Source organism: Leopardus geoffroyi, chromosome A1 (genome assembly GCF_018350155.1).
Source record: "Leopardus geoffroyi isolate Oge1 chromosome A1, O.geoffroyi_Oge1_pat1.0, whole genome shotgun sequence".
Lineage (NCBI taxonomy): Eukaryota > Metazoa > Chordata > Mammalia > Carnivora > Felidae > Leopardus > Leopardus geoffroyi.
The window spans coordinates 17,661,266-17,683,986 of record NC_059326.1 but is presented as its reverse complement, the minus strand read 5'-3'; the positions used below and the strand labels follow the sequence as shown (position 1 = coordinate 17,683,986).

The window sequence follows — 22,721 nt, the reverse complement described above, 5'->3', positions numbered from 1 at the left end:
ATGGTGTGATGGGAGCTGGTCCCGAACTCAAATGCTGAGAACCGTTTCTGTCTTTTATCAGGATTTGGCATCATTTGAGTAAATGCCACGCTATTTGCTGTACATCATTAGAGAGATTTCCAGAGATTGTAAAGAGTTGTTTCTATTTCTATAATTCTCACCAGTTAAATGGATGTTCTGCTGGGGAAACCATTCACCCAGACCCTCATCTCATGGTTCCAGGAGTCCTGACCCCTACCTGGCAGTTTGCAACTTTGAGCCTCAGTTAATAGGCATCGAGGAATCAGACTGTCAATCTTACATAAATGTAAAACAAATGTCATTGCTATTGTTAATGAGAATAATTTAACTGTGATAAATCCACAGTAGTTAAATGGATAAGATTTCCTATGTCACTGTATCCGGGTTGGCCGCAAGAGGTTTAACACTCAGTATGGTGTGGTTTGTTTTCTTTGTTTTGTTTTGTTTTTGGTTTTTTGCTGTTGTTGTTGTTGTTGTTTTTGTTTTTGTTTTGGTATTCTTTATGTTTTACAAAAGAAAGAGCAGCTAACTCAAAAAGAAAGCAAGTGACTTGTGACTTTGTTAACTGTTTTTCAGGATAAGGCAAGGACTCAAAATTCCTGGAGAGATCTCTCACTGAAGACAACTTCTGGCACACTGTCAGGCATAAAGTCCACGGGCTTATGAGTATTCCAGCTTGGGATAAAGCAGCTTACTTTTTCCTAATCTGCACTTTGATGCATTCGACTCTGGAGAGTGATTTTTTTTTTTTCCATTCTTATTGCATCAGGTGGAGGTGGCTCAATTGGTTACGTGTCTGATTTTTTTTTTTTTAAGTTTATTTATTTTGAGACAGAGAGCATGAAAGTGGAATAGGGGCAGAGAGAGGGGAGAGAGAGAATCCCAAGCAGGCTCCGCACTGCCAACACAGAGCCCGATGTGGGGCTCAAACTCATGAACCGTGAGATCATGACCTGAGCCGAAATCAAGAGTTGGACGCTTAACCACCTGAGCCACCCAGGTGCCCCACATGTCTGATTCTTGATCTCAACTCAGGTCTTGATCTCAAGGTCATGGGTTCAAGCTGCATTGAGTTCCATGCTGGGCATGAAGCCTACTTTAACAACAACAACAATAACAACTATCAACTATATATATATATATATATATATATATATATATATATATATATGTGTGTGTGTGTGTGTATATATATATATATATATGTATAGTCTATCATATATTGGATTTCTTATAAAATCCTAATATCATATCCTCAGAAGTAACATCTTGAAATTTCACCTCTGAAGTGACAGGTTTGGGCTCTTCAGAGTTCTTGATATATTATTGAGCTATGACATTTGCATGAAACCATATAAATATTTTTTGCTGGCCTTGTAAGTGTCATTATGAGCTGGTTTTATCATTACTTTAATTTCAGAGGCTGATGTGAAGCAACTTCTCCTTTGACAGTCAGGGAATTTCAGAATGAGAAGTAGGCTTGCAATCTATTTGCACAACAGACTGAAAGTACCTTTCTTCTGTGGGTTTGATTTGATTGCCTTACAATTGTCCCTGTCATCATCACCATGGAATGAAGGTGAGGAGTCATTTGTTGACTGACAACTGAGCAAGTGTTCAGTGGATGGTGACAGAGCCCCTTCCTCGCTGAGCCCTTAGCTCACCCTTTGACATTATTGATGTTAACACATTTCCTCCAGTCTATCCTGTAAAAGAATCATACTCATAAAAGAATCCTTAACTAAAAAAAACTTTCCTTTTCTAAATCATCACTTCAGTGTCGAAAAGGTCAAAAAATCCTCAAGCCCCTCTACTCAGTACACATAGCGTGCATGTGCCAAGATCTGTTTCTACGGTACAATATGGCAACTCATTTCTGATACTGACTACCCAGAGTTAATGCACACTCCACGGGTTGAGCTCAGAGTCCCCAACAAGACTGCCCCATTTCACATGCTAGCTGCAAGTTTCAGAGTCCTCAGGCCACCTAGACTTTTGACCAACTGCCTACAAATTCAGGAGTTCCCATGACTCCGTAGTTTTGACAATTTGCCAGAACAATTCATAGAGTTCAGAAAAGCTCTATATTTATGGTCAAAGTTTTTTTTATAAAGGACACAAATCAGGGCCAGCCAAAGGAAGGAGCACATAGGGCAAGATCTGGGACAATCCTGAATGCAGGGTTTCCATGTCCTTTTCCTGTGAAATCAGAATATCACTGTCCTGGCATGTAAAAGCGCCCATCAACCGAAAATCCCAAACAAGCTTCGATGGTTAAAGTTTTTTGTTGGGATTCCGTCATATAGGCACGACTGATTGAACCACTGGCACATGACTGAACTCGATCTCCAGCCCTCCCTCTCTTCCTAGGAGGTGCTTCTAATATCACATGGCTCAAAGCCCCAACATTTGATTATGTGGTAGGTCTTTCTGGCAGGGCCAGCACCCATCCCTGAACTATGTAGGGACCCAATGGGCCCACCATGAATAAGACAAATATTCCTATCACTCAGGACATTTCAAAAGGTTAGAAACTCCATCTCAGGAACCTGGGACACAGACCAGATAATCCCTTATCATATGACATACACCTTCATCCATTTGTAAAGTTTATGCCAGCAGCACGTGTAGTAGTCATTGTCCTCCTCCTCGTGTGCAGTATCCATGGCTCCATTTGATAAAGGCTTTGGCCAACCTGTTAAATAACAGGTTAATTTCTCTGAGTTCAAAATTATTATCATTTGTACCTGTGTATTCACGAAGAGTGTGGTGCTGAGAACCCTTTATGGATTTGGACTTTCTTTGTCTTTGATGATTGCTAGTGCTCATTGAGTCTTTGCTATGTCCCAGGCATGATGCTTAGCTCTGTACATGCATTTCATCATCATAACAAATCTATAATATTAGATAACTATTATCTCCACATTACACGTAAGGGAAGGGGAGTAAAGAGACGTTGTGTCCAAAGTAATATGCCCCCACGGCACAAGGGTGGCTCGGTCAGTTAAGCATCCGACTTCAGCTCAGGTCGTGATCTCACAGCTCATGAGTTCAAGCCTCGCGTGGGGCTCTGTGCTGACAGCTCAGAGCCTGGAGCCTGCTTCGGATTCTGTGTCTCCCTCTCTCTCTGCCCCTCCCCCGCTTGCACTCTGTCTCTCAAAAATCAATAAACATTAAAAAAATTAAAAAGTAAAAAACGAAGTAATGTGCCCAAAGTCACAAAAGTAGTAAGTGGCAGAGCTGGGATTTACAAAAGGTCATCTACTCTCAAAGCCCGTGCGCCATTAGACTGTGCTACGTATAGCAACAAGAGCACTAGCTTTGCGCTGGAAAGTTCTGGAGCAACTCATTTGGCTTATCATAAAAGCAATTTTTCTTTATTCGAAAAGTGATGGAAAAGCATCAGTGGCTAACGTCATAACATAACAAGGTTTCTTAAAAGAAAACGTGCTAAGGACTCCTGTTAAACAAAAAGAGAATCCAATAAAATTCAACGTTCAGATATTTGTCATTCCTTGGATGCTTGTGAAAAATCTTCATTTACAGATTCACTGTCCCAACACAGGCAGAGTCAAATTCTGTATTTACACTGAGGATGTCCCCACTATTCTTTATCGTGAAGTTACTCTGAGTTGGAGTATTAATGTTTCTGTTTTCATCCCTACTTTTGCACCTTAACAAGCCGCTTTTGAGGCCTTGGTATGTTTGAAAAATTAATGTTAAAATAAAATGCAAGTTTAAGAAGATTAAAGTTATCATGAAATAAAAATATATTAACCAATGAGTCTTCATTTTCTTAACTGTACAACAGGGGTAGGAATCCAGGTAGAGTGTTGTGGGGCTTACAAAATACTAACATATATAAAGTGCCTCTGGTGAGGAACAGTGCTCCAAAAGACAGATCTAGAATCTTCTGTCAGTGGTCAGGTGCCAGCAGGCCCACTGAAATGCTCAATGAGTGCCCCTTCTTTCCTGCTGTATTCATTTCTTATTCGGAAAACAACTTATTTTTCTCCTCTGGATATGTTACTTTTGCTTTTAGCAACTATCGAGAGAGGTAGGGTCAGACGAGTGACTCAGAGAAGGAAGAAAGAGTGTTTGATAGTGATCTCATTAATGGAGAACAAACAGGGACAAGATAACATCAAGAGCAAAACTGCAAAGTAAGGAGAGAGTATGATGCACTTTGTGCTTCATTTTTGTTACATGCAGCACCCATGTTACCTACCTTCCCTCTGCTCATTCATTGTCCTGAAACTTACGTATTTGGAAAATGATGGCGTCTTCATTCATTTACACACAGATGCTTTAAAAGCCTTCTCCACAATTAAGAAGTAGAAGATATATTTAAACCAATGTGGTCATTTTTCATTACTTTTCATTTCTCCTAAAAGTTGACAAGCTGACTTTAAATGGACCTTAATAAAAAACGTAGTTCTTTATTAAATAGTTTACATCCAAGACGTTTATCCCTAAGTGCCTCGATCTGGTGGCTGTAAGTTCTCTTGCGGAAATTCAGCCCTACACATCCTTCAGGGCTTCTACACACTAGACAACAGGCAAAAACAAACGTCAGCTGTTGGACTGTGTGAAAGTGCCCACGACGAGGGCCTTTCCTAGATTTTCCAGTTATATTTTAGTTTAAAAAAAGGCGGGGGGGGGGGCAGTTCTACCTTTGAACTACAAACATTTAGGGCCAACTATTTACTTATATCTAAAATGTGAATCTTTCTTCCCTTTTTTGTTTTTGTTTTTGTTTTGGTTTTGGTCTGGCAGGTCGTGAGGTGTGCTGTGCAATGAGCTGGAGAATTTGCTTTCGGATCATCGGTGGGTGGAATGGGCTCTGCTCAGAGGAGAAGCTGGTATTTTTATCCAGCCTCCACAAAGCCCCCAGCTCTTGGCAGCAATGTGTCCTGGGCCTCTGACTCGCTTCTCCCCCTTCCAAGCCGGCTCATTTTCTATGAGTGTTTCTTCTTCTTCCCTGACTCCTTCCAAGGTGTTTACAGATGACCCCCATCTCAGGAACCAAACCCTTGCCTTCGTCTGTTCAGCCTTCTCTGCTTCTCGTCACTCACCCAGGATAGAGATCTCATTCTGGAGTTTGAACCTCGGCCCCCCATTTATGACCTGTGTTAACTTGGGAAAATTACTTCACCTCTATTGGCCTCGATTTCTTCGTCTGTAAAATGGGACCGATATTAGTCCTTCTACATCTGAGTTCATTCAAGGAGGTAATGCACGTAAACTTCCTCGCACAGAGTCTAGTACACGTTACAGGCTGGTGGCTTTTATACTAATAATTATTTACTGTATCCAGCAAAGCAAAGAGGCCTTTTTTTAGTGTATGGAGATGTCCCCTGGCCAGTGTCATATGATGCCTAATAGGATGGATGCAGCGGGTCCACCTCCATCATTTGCAGGGCTTGGGGGCAAGAGGACACATGTATACCTGCTCCCACTTTCCTCTCGCTTTCAGCTCTGTCCCTGGCTGCAAGTTACCTCACCCATAAGTGTGTGTCCTACTCCTACTGGCCTGTCTAAGCTCTGTCCAAACCCAGCTTCTTCCTGTCCTGAAAGCAGCCGCTCCTTGGCCACCTCTCAGGTCTACAAATGGGTCCTCCAGAGACTATCTCCACGGAAGAGCTCCTTGCAGGCTGGCAGTGACTTGAGCCCCTGGATGGGGAACCCCATGATCCTGGTACACGGAGTGGGGTGGGGAAGCAGGGGATGGCACAGGCGAGGTGCTCAGAATTGTCCCCCATAGAGAAGCCTGGCTGAAAGATGGCCGGAACAGGGCCCTCCAGGAGGTGGGACTCGGGGTAGGAGTCCTGGCTGTCTGGAAGGAACCATGTTGCAGGAAATGAACCATGCGTTCGGGAGGGTAGTTTCTCCACAGGCTAGCTTGAAGCCCTGGTGTCCATCACAGTTATGGAGATGGCATGTCTATAGTGCAGGAAAGAGCTTACTCCTCTCGCTAAGGCCCTGACAACCCTTTGGAGCAGCCCCAACAGATGCCAGTTTCTTTGAGGGATCAGTTCTTGGTGTTGCGATGTCTATGCTCCCCTTTCACAGACCTGCTTCCCGTGCTGCAGCACAGACCTCTCTACTCCTCCCTTTTGCTAATGTTTCTTTGGCTTGGCAATTGCAGAGTGGACAGTGAAGAAACCCTAGGAGAAGCTCACCTGAAATACCAGGAAACTTGGAACCAGGGAGAATTTCAGGACACAAAGGGAACGAAAGAGATCTGTTTGGTGGTAAGTAACATTTGACTCTAGAAAGTCCAGTGAGTAAACCATGAAGGTCAGCACACCCCACTTCCTGCAGAACTGGGGTTACGATCCATCAGCTGCTTTAAAATATATGATTATGTCCTACGTTAGCAGCTTTCCTTTTATTACTGAGAGTCTCGGCACCCACGTGTTCTGCAGATTGCTGCGAAGGACTTGGGGTGAAGTGTTAACGTACTGAGAATTTATGTCTAGGAGTCATTTGGCAAGAAAAAGTTATGAAATATAATTCAATAGCAAATGGGCAATAAAGATAGAGCACCTGTGCTAGATAATAAACCCCCCAGAAAAGGAAACCGATGCCTTCAGTTATAAATTGTCAAGGAGTCACATTTGGAATTGGAGTAGAAGTGCCACCCTTGCAGGGAAAACCATTCGGTTCCAGCAACGGGAGCTGGGCTTGCCTCCCTTCTGAACAAGAGTGCTTTGCTCTGGTGATCTCACATGTCCAGTTCCATTCTGGTGGCCTGGCTCTCGCCCAGGACCCGATTACTTCAGAAGTGAGCTTATCTGGTAAAGCATCCTTGTATAGAAAGCTGTATATGGAGAAGGAGGTTGTTTGTTTTTCTAAAGAAAAAAAAAAGTGATATCTGACTGACATTCTAACTAGGGGGCTGGAGAACATGAGTTTCTTGTGTGTTAATAGAGGCTCAATATCAACAGGGTCCTGTTTTATTTAAATGTAAACTGAAGGGTTCTGCAGCGAACAATTGGGAAATGATGAATTAAAACCAAGTCTATCCATTTCTGGGTATACACCCAAAAGAATTTATAAGCCAGGTGTCAAAAAGATATTTGCACACCCATGTTCACAGGAGCTAAAACATGTGTCCATCAACTGATGACCGCTAAGCAAAATGGGGTCTATACACACAGTGGAATATTAGTCAGCAATAAAAGGGGGGGGGAAGTTCTCATACAGGTGACAACATGGAAGCACTTTGAGGTCATCGTGCTAAAAGAAATAATCCAGTCACCAAAGGACGAGCGCTGTATGATTTCACTTACATGAGGTACTTACAATAGTCAAATCACAGAGACAGAAGATAAAACGTTGGTTGCCAGGGAGAAGGGAGAATGTGGAGTTAGTATTCAATGGGTACCGAGTTTCAGTTTTACAAGATGGAAAGAGTTTTGGGGACAGAGGTGGTGACAGCTACATAACAATGTGAATGTATTTAATACCCCTGAGCCACACGCTTCAAAATGGTTAGATGGTAAATTTTACATTAAGTGTATGTTAACACAAGAAACATTTTTTTTTTTATTTCTGAGGATGATCATTTTAACTGTAGGATATCTCAGAGCGTCTCTTATGCTCACATGCAATATTATTTGAAATAAGAGGGTGTAAAATACATTTTCCCAAAATAGAATATACTTGAGAAACTACTAATATAGGTTGCTTTTCATTCCTTGATTTTTTTCCTATCCCCTTTCCAGATAAAATCTTTTAAATATCTAAGTGAAAAATGCTATTTCTTTTAAAACATGGTAATTCAAGGTGTCCCACGGGGGTGGGCATGGTGGATTCATGAGTATCAGGCCCTACTATCGCCACACATTGTCCATCTTAGGAGGAAAACTGGAAAACGTTATGGAAAATTTCTCACGGAAAATAAGATGTGGGGAAGCCATTTCTGCCTGGGCTATTCCTTGGCATCGGTTCCATTTAAGCGCCACAGGGCTGCACGGGGTTCGGGCGAGGACCACCCAGAGTTCGATCTCCATGCCTTGTAATAAGTTTGTCCCCATGTGTTCTTCCTAAGTTCTCAGACCTCCTCCCCTAAGAGACCCACTCCTACATGTAATGACTCTTATTAAGGAGGGACCAGAATTGGGGGGGAGGGGGGGCAAGCAAAACTGGGGACACACTCTAGTTCTCCCACACGCTTTTATTATACATCTCTTACTTTCTTTGCTTAGTTCCATAGGTTAACCTGTAGCCCCACAAGCATCGATTAACCTTTCTTGTGACATTTGAGGCTGCTCACCTCTGCCTAATTCAATAGATGTTCAGCTTTAGAGAGGTAGAGGGTGTGATTCAGAGGAAGGCAGGGGCCGAGAAATAAGTCTTGCACTAAGACACTGGGGGTGTTCGTGTGCAAGTTCTCACTTTTAAAAGAAAAAGTCTACTTTGGAACATATACCTAACTGTAAGGCATCTATCGTGAATTCTATAAACACGGTGATCATATTCTCCAAATCTCAAATTAGGGCACACCAACTGGGAAAGGTTGTGTGTGTGTGTGTCTGTGTGTGTGTGTGTGAAGTTACTTAATTTTTGTAAAATATGCCTTAATCCCATTTAGTCAGTCAGTAATAGGAATCTTTTATTAGAGAAAATAGAATTTTATAAAATCATAACTGTACCAGCAAAGCTGGCATAGATGATCAACGTATGTGATCCCACACAGTGTTTAGATTACATACTACCCTTAAGAATATTTTTTGTGTATTTATTACTCTTTTGAAGGACTGGTCCTTTGTAATTCCTTGTAAATCAAGACCTAGTCCACTCTGCCATTTTTCTTTTTTCTTTTTTGTTAAATAAGCTCCACGCCCGGAACAGAGCTCAATGTAGGGTTTGAACTCACAACCCTGAGATTAAGACCTGAGCTGAGATCAAGAGTTGGATGCTTAACCAACTGAGCCACCCAGATGCCCCTGCCACAGTCTTTTTTTTTTACTTTTATTTTTTATTTTTTAAAATCTACATCCAAATTAGTTAGCATATAGTGCAACAATGATTTCAGGAGTAGATTCCTTAGTGCCCTTACCCATTTAGCCCATTCCCCCTCCCACAACCCCTCCAGTAATCCTCAGTTTGTTCTCCATATTTATGAGTCTCTTCTGTTTTGCCCCCCTCCATGTTTTTATATTATTTTTGTTTCCCTTCCCTTATGTTCATCTGTTTTGTCTCTTAAAGTCCTCATATGAATGAAGTCATATGATTTTTGTCTTTCTCTGACTGACTAATTTCGCTTAGCATAATACCCTCCAGTTCCATCCACATAGTTGCAAATGGCAAGATTTCATTCTTTCTGATTGCCGAGTAATACTCCATTGTATATATACCACATCTTCTTTATCCATTCATCAGTTGATGGACGTTTGGGCTCTTTCCATACTTTGGATATTGTTGATAGTGCTGCTACAAACATGGGGGTGCATGTGTCCCTTCGAAACAGCACACCTGTATCCCATGGATAAATACCTAGTAGTGCAATTGCTGGGTCATAGGGTAGTTCTATTTTTAGTGTTTTGAGGAACCTCTCCATATTGTTTTCCAGAGTGGCTGCTGCAGCTTACATTCCCACCAACAATGCAAAAGAGATCCTCTTTCTCCGCATCCTCGCCAACATCTGTTGTTGCCTGAGTTGTTAATGTTAGCCATTCTGACAGGTGTAAGGTGGTATCCCATTGTGGTTTTGATTTGTATTTCCCTGCTGATGAGTGATGTTGAGCATTTTTTCATGTGTTGGTTGGCCATCTGGATGTCTTCTTTGGAGAAGTGTCTATTCATGTCTTTTGCCCATTTCTTCAGTGGATTATTTGTTTTTTGGGTGTTGAGTTTGAGAAGTTCTTCATAGATTTTGGATCCTAACCCTTTATCTGATATGTGATTTGCAAATATCTTCTCCCATTCTGTCGGTTGTCTTTTAGTTTTGCTGATTGTTTCCTTCGCTGTGCAGAAGCTTTTTATTTTGATGAGGTCCCAGTAGTTCATTTTTGCTTTTCTTTCCCTTGCCTCCAGAGACGTGTTGAGTAAGAAGTTGCTGCGGCCAAGATCGAAGAGGTTTTTGCCTGCCTGCTTTCTCCTCAAGGATTTTGATGGCTTCCTGTCTTATGTTTAGGTCTTTCATCCATTTGAGCTTATTTTTGTGTACGGTGTAAGAAAGTGGTCCAGGTTCATTCTTCTGCATGTCACTGTCCAGTTTTCCCAGCACCACTTGCTGAAGAGACTGTCTTTATTCCATTGGATATTCTTTCCTGCTTTGTCAAAGATTAGTTGGTCATACGTTTGTGGGTCCATTTCCGGGTTCTCTATTCTGTTCCATTGATCTGAGTGTCTGTTTTTGTGCCAGTCTCGCACCTTCTTGATGCTTAAAACTTGGTAATACAGCTTGAAATCTGGAATTGTGATGCCTCCAGCTTTGGTTTTCTTTTTCAAGATTGCTTTGGCTTTTGAGGGGTCTTTTCCGGTTCCATACAAATTTTAGGATTGTTTGTTCTAGCTCTGTGAAGAATGCTGGTGTTACTTTGGTAGGGATTGCATTGGATATGTAGATTGCTTTGGTAGTATCAACATTTTAACAATATTTGTTCTTCCTATCCAGGAGCATGGAATCTTTTTCCATTTTTTTGTGTCTTCTTCAATTTCTTTCATAAGCTTTCTATACTTTTCAGTGTATAGATTTTTCACCTCCTTGGTTAGATTTATTCCTAGGTATTTTATGGGTATTTGTGCAACTGTAAATGGTATTGATTCCTTGATTTCTCTTTCTTTCGTTTCATTGTTCGTGTATAGGAATGCAACCGATTTCTGTGCGTTGATTTTATATCCTGCAACTTTGCTGAATTCATGAATCAATTCTAGCAGTTTTTTGGTGGAATCTTTTGGGTTTTCCATATAGACTATCATGCCATCTTCAAAGAGTGAAAGTTTGACCTCCTCCTGGCCGATTTGGATGCCTTTTATTTCTTTGTGTTGTCTCATTGCAGAGGCTAAGACTTCCAATACTATGTTGAATAACAGTGGTGAGAGTGAACATCCCTGTCTTGATCCTGACCTTAGGGGCAAAGTTCTCAGTTTTTCCCCATTGATGATGATATTAGCATTGGGTCGTTCATATATGGCTTTTATGATCTCGAGGTATGATCCTTTTATCCCTACTTTCTTCAGGGTTTTTATCAAGAAAGGATGCTGTATTTGGTCAAATGCTTTCTCTGCATCTATTGAGAGGATCATATGGTTCTTGTCCTTTCTTTTATTGATGTGATGAATCACGTTAATTGTTTTGTGGATATTGAACCAACCCTGCATCCCAGGTATAAAGCCCGCTTGGTCATGGTGAATAATTTTTTTAATGTATTGTTGGATCTGGTTGGCTAATACCTTGTTGAGGATTTTTGCATCCAAGATCATCAGGGAAATTGGTCTATTGTTCTTCTTTTTAGTGAGGTTTCTGTCTGGTTTTGGAATCAAGGTCATGCTGGTTTCATAGAAAGAGTTTGGAAGTTTTCCTTCCATTTCTATTTTTTGGAACAGCTTCAAGAGAAGATGTTAACTCTTCCTTAATGTTTGGTAGAATTCCCCTGGAAAGCCATCTGGCCCTGGACTCTTGTTTTTTGGCAGATTTTTGATTGCTAATTTGATTTCCTTACTGTTTATGGGTCTGTTCAAATTTTCTATTTCTTCCTGTTTCAGTTTTGGCAGTGTATATGTTTCTAGGAATTTGTCCATTTCTTCCAGATTACCCATTTTATTGGCATATAATTGTTCATAATATTCTCTTATTATTTTTTTTATTTCTGCTGTGTTGGTTGTGATCTCTCCTCTTTAATTCATGATTTTATTTATTTGGGTCCTTTCCTTTTTCTTTTTGATCAAACTGGCTAGTGGTTTATCAATTTTGTTAATTCTTTCAAAGAACCAGCTTCTGGTTTCATTGATCTGTTCTACTGTTTTTTTTTTGGTTTTAATAGCATTAACTTCTGCTCTAATCCTTATTATTTCCTGTCTTCTGCTGGTTTGGGGTTTTATTTGCTGTTCTTTTTCCAGCCCCTTAAGGCGTAAGTTTAGGTTGTATATCTGAGATCTTTCTTCCTTCTTTAGGAAGGCCTGGATTGCTATATACTTTCCTCTTATGACCACCTTTGCTGCATCCTAGAGGTTTTGGGTTGTGGTATTATCATTTTCATTGACTTCCATATACTTTTTAATTTCCTCTTCAACTGCTTGGTTAGCCCATTCATTCTTTAGTAGGATGTTCTTCAGTCTCCAAGTATTTGTTACCTTTCCAAATTTTTTATTGTGGTTGATTTCGAGTTTCATAGCGTTGTGGTCTGAAAATATGCACGGTATGATCTTGATCTTTTTGTACTTACTTAGGGCTGGTTCGTATCCCAGTATATGGTCTATTCTGGAGAATGTTCCACGTACACTGGAGAAGAATGTATATTCTGCTGCTTTAGGATGAAATGTTCTGAATATATCTGTTAAGTCCATCTGGTCCGGTGTGTTATTCAAAGCCATTGTTTCCTTGTTGATTTTTTTGATTAGATGATCTGTCCATTGCTGTGAGTGGGCTGTTGAAGTATCCTACCATTATGGTATTACTATTGATGAGTTTCTTTATGTATGTGATTAATGGATGTATATATTTGGGTGCCTCCACATTTGGCACATAAATGTTTACAATTGTTAGGTCTTCTTGGTGGATAGACCCCTTGATTATGATATAATGCCCTTCTGCATCTCTTGATACAGTCTTTATTTTAGAGTCTAGATTGTCTGATATAAGTATGGCTACTCTGGATTTCTTTTGTTGACCATTAGCATGATAGATAGTTCTCTATCCCCTCATTTTCAATCTGAAGGTGTCTTTAGGTCTAAAGTGGGTCTCTTGTAAACAGCATGTAGATGGATCTTGTTTTTCTTATCCATTCTGTTACCCTATGTCTTTTGACTGGAGAATTGAGTCCATTGATGTTTGAGTGAGTACTGAAAGATATGAATTTATTGCCATTATGATGCTTGAAGAGTTGGAGTTTCTGGTGGTGTTCTCTGGTCCTTTCTAATCTTTTGTTGCTTTTGCTATTAATTTTTGTATATATATTTTCATTTTTTCTCCTCTCAGAGAGTCCCCCTTAAAATTTCTTGCAGGGCCGGTTTAGAGGTCACAAACTCCTTTAATTTTTGTTTGTCTGGGAAACTGTTTATCTCTCCCTCCATTTTGAATGACAGCCTTGCTGGATAAAGAATTCTTGGTTGCATATTTTTCTGATTCAGCACACTGAATATATCCTGCCACTCCTTTCTGGCCTGCCAAGTTTCTGTGGATAGGTCTGCTGTGAACCTGATCTGTCTTCCCTTGTAGGTTAGGGACTTTTTTTCCCTTGCTGCTTTCATGATTCTCTCCTTGCCTGAGTATTTTGTGAATTTGACTATGAATCTAACGGGGGTCCTCTGTGTTTCATGGATTTTGATGTCTGTGTCTTTCCCCAGGTTAGGAAAATTTTCCGCTATGATTTGCTCACATAACCCTTCTACCCCTCTTTCTCTCTCTTCCTCCTCTGGGACCCCTATGATTCTGATGTTGTTTCTTTTTCATGAGTCACCGATTTCTCTAATTCTTAAATCGAGCTCTTTTGCCTTCATCTCCCTCTTTTTTTCTGCTTCATTATTCTCGATAAGTTTGTCCTCTGTATCACTGATTCTCTGTTCTGCCTCATCCATCCTTGCCACCGCAGCATCCATCCATGATTGCAGCTGAGTTAGAGCATTTTTTATTTCATCCTGACTAGTTTTTACTTCTTTTTATCTCCGCAGAAAGGGATTCTAATCTGTTTTCGACTCCAGCTAGTATGCTTATTATCGTGATTCTAAATTCTGGTTCAGACATCTTGCTTGTATCTGTGTTGGTTAAATCCCTGGCTATCGTTTCTTTGTGATCTTTCTTTTGGATTGAATTCCTTCGTTTTGTCATTTTGAAGGGAGAAAAGGAATTAATGAGGTAGAAAAATTGAAATTAAAAAAATTAAAATTTAAAAAATATTAAAATTAAAAACTAAACACACACACACACACACACACAAATCGAATAAATGATGCTAGATCCTTGGTGTGTTTTGGTCTGGGTGTCGAAAGTGGTTTGACAGATTAGAGAAAAAAAGGGGGAGGAGGAAATCATTTGAGAATTTGAAAAAATGAATACACTGAAGTAGACTAAAATGAGATGATGGGGGTAAAATAGAATTTGAAAAAATAAACACAAAAATAAAGAATATAGTAGAAAAAATAAAAATATTTTTAATAAAAATTAAAAATAAATATGAATTTTTTTCTTTTTCTGTATTTAAGAAAAAAAGAAAAAAGAGAAAAAAGATTTTAAAAAAGAGAAAAAAATAAATCATTTGAAAATTTGAAAAAGTGAATACACTGTAGCAGACTAACATAAAATGATGGAAGTAAAATAGAATTTGAAAAAATTTACACAAAAGCAAAAAATATAGTAAAAAAATTAAATAAAAATATTTTTAATAGATATTGAAAGTAAAATGAAGTTTTTCTGTTTCTGCATTCAAGAAAATGAAAAACGAAAAAGAAAAAAGAAAACAAAGAAAAAAATTAAATTGTATGAAAATTTGAAAAGGTGAATAAACTGTAATAGACTAAAATAAAACGATGGAAGTAAAATAGAATTTGAAAAAATGTACACAAAAGTAAAAAATATAGTAATAAAAATTAAAGAAAAATGTTTTTAATAAAAATTTAAAACAAAGATGAATTTTTTTCTCTTTCTGTATTCAAGAAAAAGAAAATAAGTGAAAAAGAAAAAAAAAAGAAAATTGAATAGATGGACCTGCTAACAGATTGAAATAGGACTGAAGTTACTTCGTTTTCCCCTAGAAGTCAGACCATGAAGCGCTTTATAGTCCATAAAGTAAACAGGCGGTGAGACTTACGTTCTTGAAGAGCGAGGTTGGCCCAGTTGGGCGGGGCTCAGTGTAAGGGCTCCGTTCTCCACTAGATGGTGCTGCTAGCCTCCTGAGGTGGAGTGTCGCGGTGCTGGTAGGTGCATATGCGCATGCGTGAGGGAGGCGAAAATGGCACCATCCAGCTACCCCGTCTGTTCTCCCGGATCAGCAATCGCACACCCATCCTCTGTCTTCAGCTCTCGTCCACTCCCCGCATCTTCACTGTCCATTACCAAGCTCTAGGCAGCAACTCTGTCCCGAGTTTTGTCTCAGGTGCGGCTGTTTTCCCGGGCCCCTTACTTCCGAAGGACTGCGGCTTTGACCCCTTCCGCCCTTCTGTGGGCGGGTCTCACCCAGCAATGGCTGAATGAGCAATGGCCAAAGGTTGGCTGCACCCAGGAAGGCCCCCTGGACCCTGCTGCTGCCGGAGTCCGGAGACTGCGGCCAGGTGCCAGCCCGCCCCAGAAAAGTTCGCGAGACAGTGTAGCAGCAGCGTTTCAGGGATTATGGGCACCAGACTTCACCCTCAACGACCTTGTTCCAGCACCAGCGAATGTGGCCGCCTTCTGGGGTCTGCTGCGACCAGGTGGCTTCGACAGTCTCTACCAAATGTCCTTCCGGCAGTGGAACCGCTTTTCCCCGTGTGGCCCGAGAACCTCCCGGACCCCACTCTGTTCCTGAGGATTCGCCCTTCCCGCCAGAGCACCACCAGGTACCGAGCTGCAGACTCTGCGCTCCCCTTGTTTACAGTCTTAATGGAATTTAAACCCTCTCCTTTCTCCTTTCTCCCTTTTTAGTTTAGTCCCTGCGGCTGTTTCCAATTTTCCACTTTCTCTCCAGCTGCTTTTGGGGAAGCGTGCTTTTCCTGAATTCTGCCCCCCTCCCCAGTCTCTGTCCTCTCTTCACCCACAAAAGCGGTTTCCACCTTTCATGGCTTCTCGCTCCCCAAATTCACTTCTCTGTCCCGCGTACCTGCTGAATTCTGTGGTTCAGGTGGTGCAGATTGTTGTGTTAATCCTCCGATCAGTTTTCTAGGTGTGTAGGATGGTTTAGTGTTGGTCTGGCTGTATTTCATGGACGCGAGACGCACAAAAAACTACCCATGCTGTTCTGCCATCTTGGCTCCTCCCAGTTATATTTAAGGAAGGCTTTTATCACTCTGTTTCCATCAGTGATTGAAACTGCAAGATAGTTTCTCTTTCAAAACTGTAGTTTTCCCACCCTGAGACACTGCACACAGGCCTTCAGAGCATAAATATGTCTCAGGGTCATTGCTGTGACTTGTTGCTGACCCAGTCATTCCAAAATTCACATGTAATGCTGGAGAGCAGAAAGAATCCAAATCTAACAGCTTAATCTCTGTGTTTCCTGCGGTACTTAATAAAGTATTAAGTGAGCGTCGTCCCTGTCTAGTTCTGGTTTGTTTTTAGGTGAGCATGAATGCCTAAACCTGTCCAGGATGGAGGGCAGAGTCTGTCTCCTATCAGGTCCCCATATTTGAGTTAACGTTGGCTTGCAGTTGGAAGGTACAGGACACTTGGACTTGACTAGATATGAGAAAGTTGGCAAAGCGGATCTATAGGTAACCCCTCCTGCATCTTTCCCTGGATCACCTTATCTGGGGTAGAACCTTGGCCATAAATCCTTTAAAATTTCATCAACACAAGAAATTTTAGTTTTCCTTGCTTTATAAATGACTGTTAACTCACTTGCTTGAGTCTTGTTATTTTCACTTCTTTAAGGGAAAGTACTAAATTTGACAACTTGGGAACTTTGAGTTCCTTACTATACCTATAACAACGTTTATCAGAGAATTTCAGCAGGATCGAGGTTTGTCCAAAAAATTCTCTTACGGAGAGAGACCAAGGCTCTGATCTCTTATCTGGTGGAGTGTTGGTAAATGTTTAGCAACATAGTAGTTGCCACTTTCCATGGTATAAATACTGCCACCATGGCTGACTTAGTTAGGGACGGGTCATGACTGAACGCAGGGCTGGGAAGAGGAATGGGTGGGATCAGCTCTTGCAAGCCTGTAGGACCACTTGAGTTTATGCCCCTAGTCCATCGGCTCCCAAATTTTGGTGTGAATCATTATTGCTATTATTAAAATTACAGAGGTTGATTCAGATCTCTGCAACTGAGGCCAGACTACCTGTATATTTAACAAGTTTCCCAGGTGATCCTTATTCTATAGCATGAGCTCTGACTCCCATATTCATTTCAATGTAAAGGCTGCTTTTGTGTATGTATGCTGCCATTCGAGATCAAGAAGTCTAAGTACATTTTCATACCACAAAATTTACTAAGATATTATTATGTATCATTATATGTGGGCTAAATTCACTAAGATGTAATGAAAATAGCTTCTGCTATTTGGAATGAATAATGACCATCCTTTTCACTTTGATATAATAGTCTATATTCAGCTCATTACTTTTCATTATCCTTGAATGTAAAATATGCCATGGAAATCCAAAATCCATATATTCTAGAAATTAGGTGATATCTTTATGGAGCTCATAAATAGGCCCATCCTAGAGTTATGAGAAATATTTGCATCGGACATTTTCATTGTAAAGAAAATGATTCACATGACAGTTATCTTTGCTCACCATCAATATTCTTCCAATAGGATTGTGCCAAGTGTGTCATGAATGTAATGATTGGTTTATGACAAAAAAACTTTGGATAAACATACCAACTTCCTCTGAAAGATTCTTGAGCGATTTTCAAAAAGGCTTCGTGGAGTTAGTTTATTATTCGTCTTCGGGAATGAATGCTTTTCATCGGAGATAATTTCAACGCTTTAGTGCTGATCTCTTTCCAAAGACTGCATTCACCCTGTGAATATCTCTGAAGACATATTCTCTACTCTAAAGGAATTTACAATCTACTGGGGTTAAGAATTCCTTGTATTAACAATTAAGGGAAAATATGGGAGGTATTCAAAGCCGTGGTGGGTATGTTCCTGGCAGTTTGGTGGGAGAGACAGATATGTAAATACCAAATGACAAATGCTGGGAGATGGTGACTAAAGTCTCCCTGATGGTTCAGTACAACTTCACAAAGGAGATGACATGAGCTGGGTCTTCAGGATTGTTGGAAAGGTGGAAGCTTAGAGGGCATTTGAGGCAGAGGAAAGAAACCGGGGCACCCAGCTGAACAACAGAGATTTCCAGATTGTTCATTTGAGTCATAAGTACTCTTCTACTCTGTACACAGAATTATGCTCAGCACTCAGGGGACGGAGAGTGAATGAAGGGCACAGCCCCTGCATGCAAGGTATTGATATGCCATTTGGATGCCTAAGATGTGCAAATGTTAGAGAAGAAACAGGGAAATCACACAAATGCCATGGTGCATTACAGGTAGGTGTTGTGCAGGGTGTTGTTAAAAGGGGAGAGAGATGTGAGCTGTCGTGTTTAGGGATGACTTTCAGGGTTAAACATTTTTGGACAAGCAAAGCATTTAAACAAACAACCCAAACCCACCAAGCATATATAGGTGAGAGAGAACATGCTGTGTGGGAGGCAGGAAGCAAATCAGTGTGCCCAGAGTAGATAATGCTGGTGAGCAGTGTGAAGGAGGGGAGAGGATCGGGACTGGTCAGGGATTGGGAGAAAAGGGAAAAAACCTTCTATCATTTCAGGTCCTCAGTTTCTTTAACTATAGAGTGGGCTGAGAAAAATTAACTCATAGCCTTGTGAGGAACCAATGAGGCAATTTTTGCAAAAGCATTTTGTAAGCTGCTATATACTATAAATATGGGTTGTTGTCAGTGGAGGGGATTCCCCAACAATGATTCCTTTCTAAGTTTATTTATTTTTGAGAGAAGGAGAGCACGAGTGGGGGAGGGGCAGAGAAAGAGGGAGAGAGAGAGGATCCCAAGCAGGCTCTGCACTGTCAAACAGAGCCCGATGCGGGGCTGGAACCCATGAACTGTGAGATCGCTACCTGAGAGGAAATCAAAGTTGCACGCTTAACCGACTGAGCCACCCAGGGGCCCCGTGATGGCCCCATGCCTGGATACTTAGGTTTTCAGGAATGGCATTCTTCAGTGTGAGGATATAGGTTATGTGCCAAATTGAGATCTTCCCACTGAGAACCAACATCAGAACCAAAACATTTTAAATGAAAGAGTCTATGTTTAAAAAAAAAATTGCAAATTCTGAAAAGCAAACTTTGGTTTCCAGTTGCTTTTATTATATCTTAACTGATAAACTCAACCATTTTTACAGTTTAAATTTTAAAATAACAATATTAAATAATTAACTGTTAACATTTTAGTGATATTAGTGTGCTTGAGTTTTCTTAAGTAGGTCACATTCCTACAGGAAAAAAAAAGGAAGAACTTGCTTTATTTAAACTAAAAAAGTATTACTTGCTGATTAATGGCTCTTCTTTTAGAAAGTATTGTTGTGAAATGAAAACAATGCTGCTAATCTTAAAGTATCCATTGATGACCTGATTTTCTCATCAAATGAAACCTTGTGGTTAAAAAAAACTGAGTGTTTCTTGGCCTAGTTGACTACAAGGATTCTAACTGGCCATCTTCCCATCCAGCCACCCAGCTATGCCCATTAGAATAACACAGACACATTAAACACTATCAAAAAAACTATTTATTTTATATATCAGAGAGTGATATTTAAAAAGAAAAATAGGGGCGCCTGGGTGGCGCAGTCGGTTAAGCGTCCGACTTCAGCCAGGTCACGATCTCGCGGTCCGGGAGTTCGAGCCCCGCGTCAGGCTCTGGGCTGATGGCTCGGAGCCTGGAGCCTGTTTCCGATTCTGTGTCTCCCTCTCTCTCTGCCCCTCCCCCGTTCATGCTCTGTCTCTCTCTGTCCCAAAAATAAATAAACGTTAAAAAAAAAAATTTAAAAAGAAAAATAAATCTTACAAAGACAATTTCCTATGAATTTGCACAGAAGAGAGTTTCCAAAAGAAGTTTTGATTATGTTTCTCATTTGGAGAATAATATTCTTTCTCAGGCATAAAACTTCAGATCTTCCCCCCAATGCAGTTCTGAAGTTTTTACTGTTTGCGAGAAGACACAGAAAGTGACACCATTAGCTTGTTGCACAGAATTTCAGCCTCCGCTAAGCTCTGGGACCCTTGTGTCTATTTCAGATCTTACATCTGTTCAGTCCATGAGGACCGATCGTGCTCCACTTTTCCCAATTTAGTTTTACTGCATTTCTTGGTAGAACCACCCACTTGGATCTGCTCAATGACATATGGCTGGATTCCTCGTCATCACGGGTTTTTTTCTTGCCCAACACATCTGGAATAAAATGGATTTGAAAAATTACGTTTCCACATTGAGGAAAGGAAAAAGATGGTAGGTGGTTACCGCTTCCATCAAAATACTTTTCAAATATGGCTAGCATCCTTTATAATTTCAGGTACACTGCACTTATTTTGCCTTGGAAAAGGAAAATGCCTTTCGTTCATTCATTTTATACGTGTGAGAAGAATGATGATTCAACTAATCTGGTCAATTCCAGAAAATGAATGTGGGGGTACTGAGAATTCCAGCCCCTTTGTTTGTTAGAAGAGACAAGTTGTGTTTACCTGCTACCAAAACAATTTGAAGACAAGTTGGAAATTAATGTAAACCAGCATCATGCAATCCTAAATCCTCCAGTTCTTTGGCTGAATCCAATTCTTGTTGCTTTGGTGGTTGCTTTTAGTGAAACTGTTTTATGCAGATAAAGTAAGTCTCGGTAGATTAATGATGGCCACAAATTCTCTGTGACTTTTCCCACTGAGGGGGGGAGTCTGGCCTCAGAGGCTTGCTTGAGTGTGGCTGAAGTGTCACTGTGTGACTCCTAGGCTAGGTCATAAGAAGTCTTTGTCTCTGGAATACTTTCTGGAGTCCTGAGCTGTCCTCTGGTCGGTCACTTACCCTTCACATGGGAGTGATGTTATCTGAAGCCTACAGACCAGTCCATCTAGTCAACACCGTAAGGGACAATGGAATCACTCAGCTGAGCCCTGCCTGAATCCCTTAACCACAAAATTTTGAGGTAATACAATCATTGTTGATTTAAGCCCAATAAATAACCTAACACACAAAAAGGTATGTTCTTTGAGATAGTAATTGGATTCTTCCCCATTGGCCTCTTTGCCTTACCTTGTGACTATGATAAATGGCATCTTTTAAAAATTCTCACAATAATCTTGCACTATGTATGCGATTATCCCTGTATTATGGATGAGAAAATAGGCACCAAGAGAATAAGTAACTTGATTAAAATATGCAAGAGCACCATAGGTAGGACTGAAACCCAAGCCTGTCCAGTTTCAAATCCTTAGCTATCATCAAAGTGAGAATCTTAATTGTTGCTGATGTGATCACATCATTAAGAATAAAGTTTTCTTGGATGGTTCAGGCTCTAACTGCATGAATCTCAATCAGGGGTCAGCAAACTTTGTTTTTAAAGGACCAGACAGTAAATATTTTAGGCTGTGGGTCCTATAGTCTCCATGGTTATATTGGCTTTTACACTGTGAAAACCACCAGAGACAATACGTAAACAAAAGGTATGGCTATGCTTCAAAAATTTTATTTACAAAATCAGCCAGTGGACTGGATTTGGTTCACAGGCCATAGGTTGCTGACCCCTGATCTACACATCTGAGGTGATTATATTTGAATCTTTTCAAATCTTTGGAAAAGAACCTCAAATTCTAAATGAACTGTTGATGGCACTTCCTTACAAGCCAAATTTTAAACCAAAGTCCAAGGTTTTAATAACTGTCAGGTCTAAACAGAATATGTGCAAGTCAGTGGAATGTGTAAATCAACGTAGGGGGTGGCCAAAGACTTTTGGAAATAGTATTTTAGAGATTCTTTTTGCTCTACTAAGTTACAAATCCCCCCGAAAAGGATGGATTATACGTAAAGATAAGCTCTAATGGTCTGGAACTTTCTCCACATTTACTTTACCGATCAGAATATCTTTAGTCAATTGTTATTCTAAGCCTTTGGAGTCCCAAAGAGATGTTCTTGGTAACGATTACAAAGTGTTTCATGAAGCATTTAGGCGCTATTTATGGAACTCATTCTCCCTCCTACAGACTGGCCTCTGTGGCTGAGCTGCTGGCTGTTTGACAGCTGCACATGCATGTTATGTGCAAGGTCAGAACAGAATATTCCCAGCTTACTGAAACTATGTGGGCACTTGGGGGTCACAGGAACTTTTGGTAGTTGCTGAGAACTGCTTCTTGGAGCTGGAAGAGTTTGTTCTTTATAAGGGAGTTAGTGAGGTCTTGAAAACCAAGGTCAAGATTTTAACTTCTGTGAAACTTCTCTTATTCTTTAATCTTTTGGTGTTGGTTGAGCCACTACAAATTATTGTAATCTGTGCTACTATTAATTTTTTTGTCTTTCTTGTTGTATTGGACTTATTAGTCCAGTAAGTTTTAAGTGACTCGCGTGCAAGAAATAAGGGTTTTCCTTTCTCCTTTATATTGTCATTTCCGCTGCTTGACATATAATTTTGTTCTATTCATTTTTGAATAAACAAATCATAAATCATTCCCACACTTCTTAGTCCAAAAGTTTCTATGTCTTGCTTGACCCCTTTCCCTCAAGTTTTCTTATATCAAATATACATACACATATAGACATATGAAGACTTTATATCCAGGATTTAGCTCTCCAAAGATGCTATGAACAGAATATGTAATATTACAGTCAGTAGG

General features: G+C 40.4%; 1 long non-coding RNA gene across 1 annotated transcript; it reads left to right on the top strand.

The window, feature by feature from the left end:
• The first annotated feature begins 1,277 nt into the window (after nucleotides 1-1,277).
• LOC123596314 lies at nucleotides 1,278-6,132 on the top strand. Its single transcript, XR_006711660.1, has 3 exons — nucleotides 1,278-1,600; nucleotides 4,798-5,252; nucleotides 5,498-6,132. It is a non-coding gene; the product is annotated as an uncharacterized LOC123596314 (long non-coding RNA).
• The last annotated feature ends 16,589 nt before the right edge of the window (nucleotides 6,133-22,721 follow it).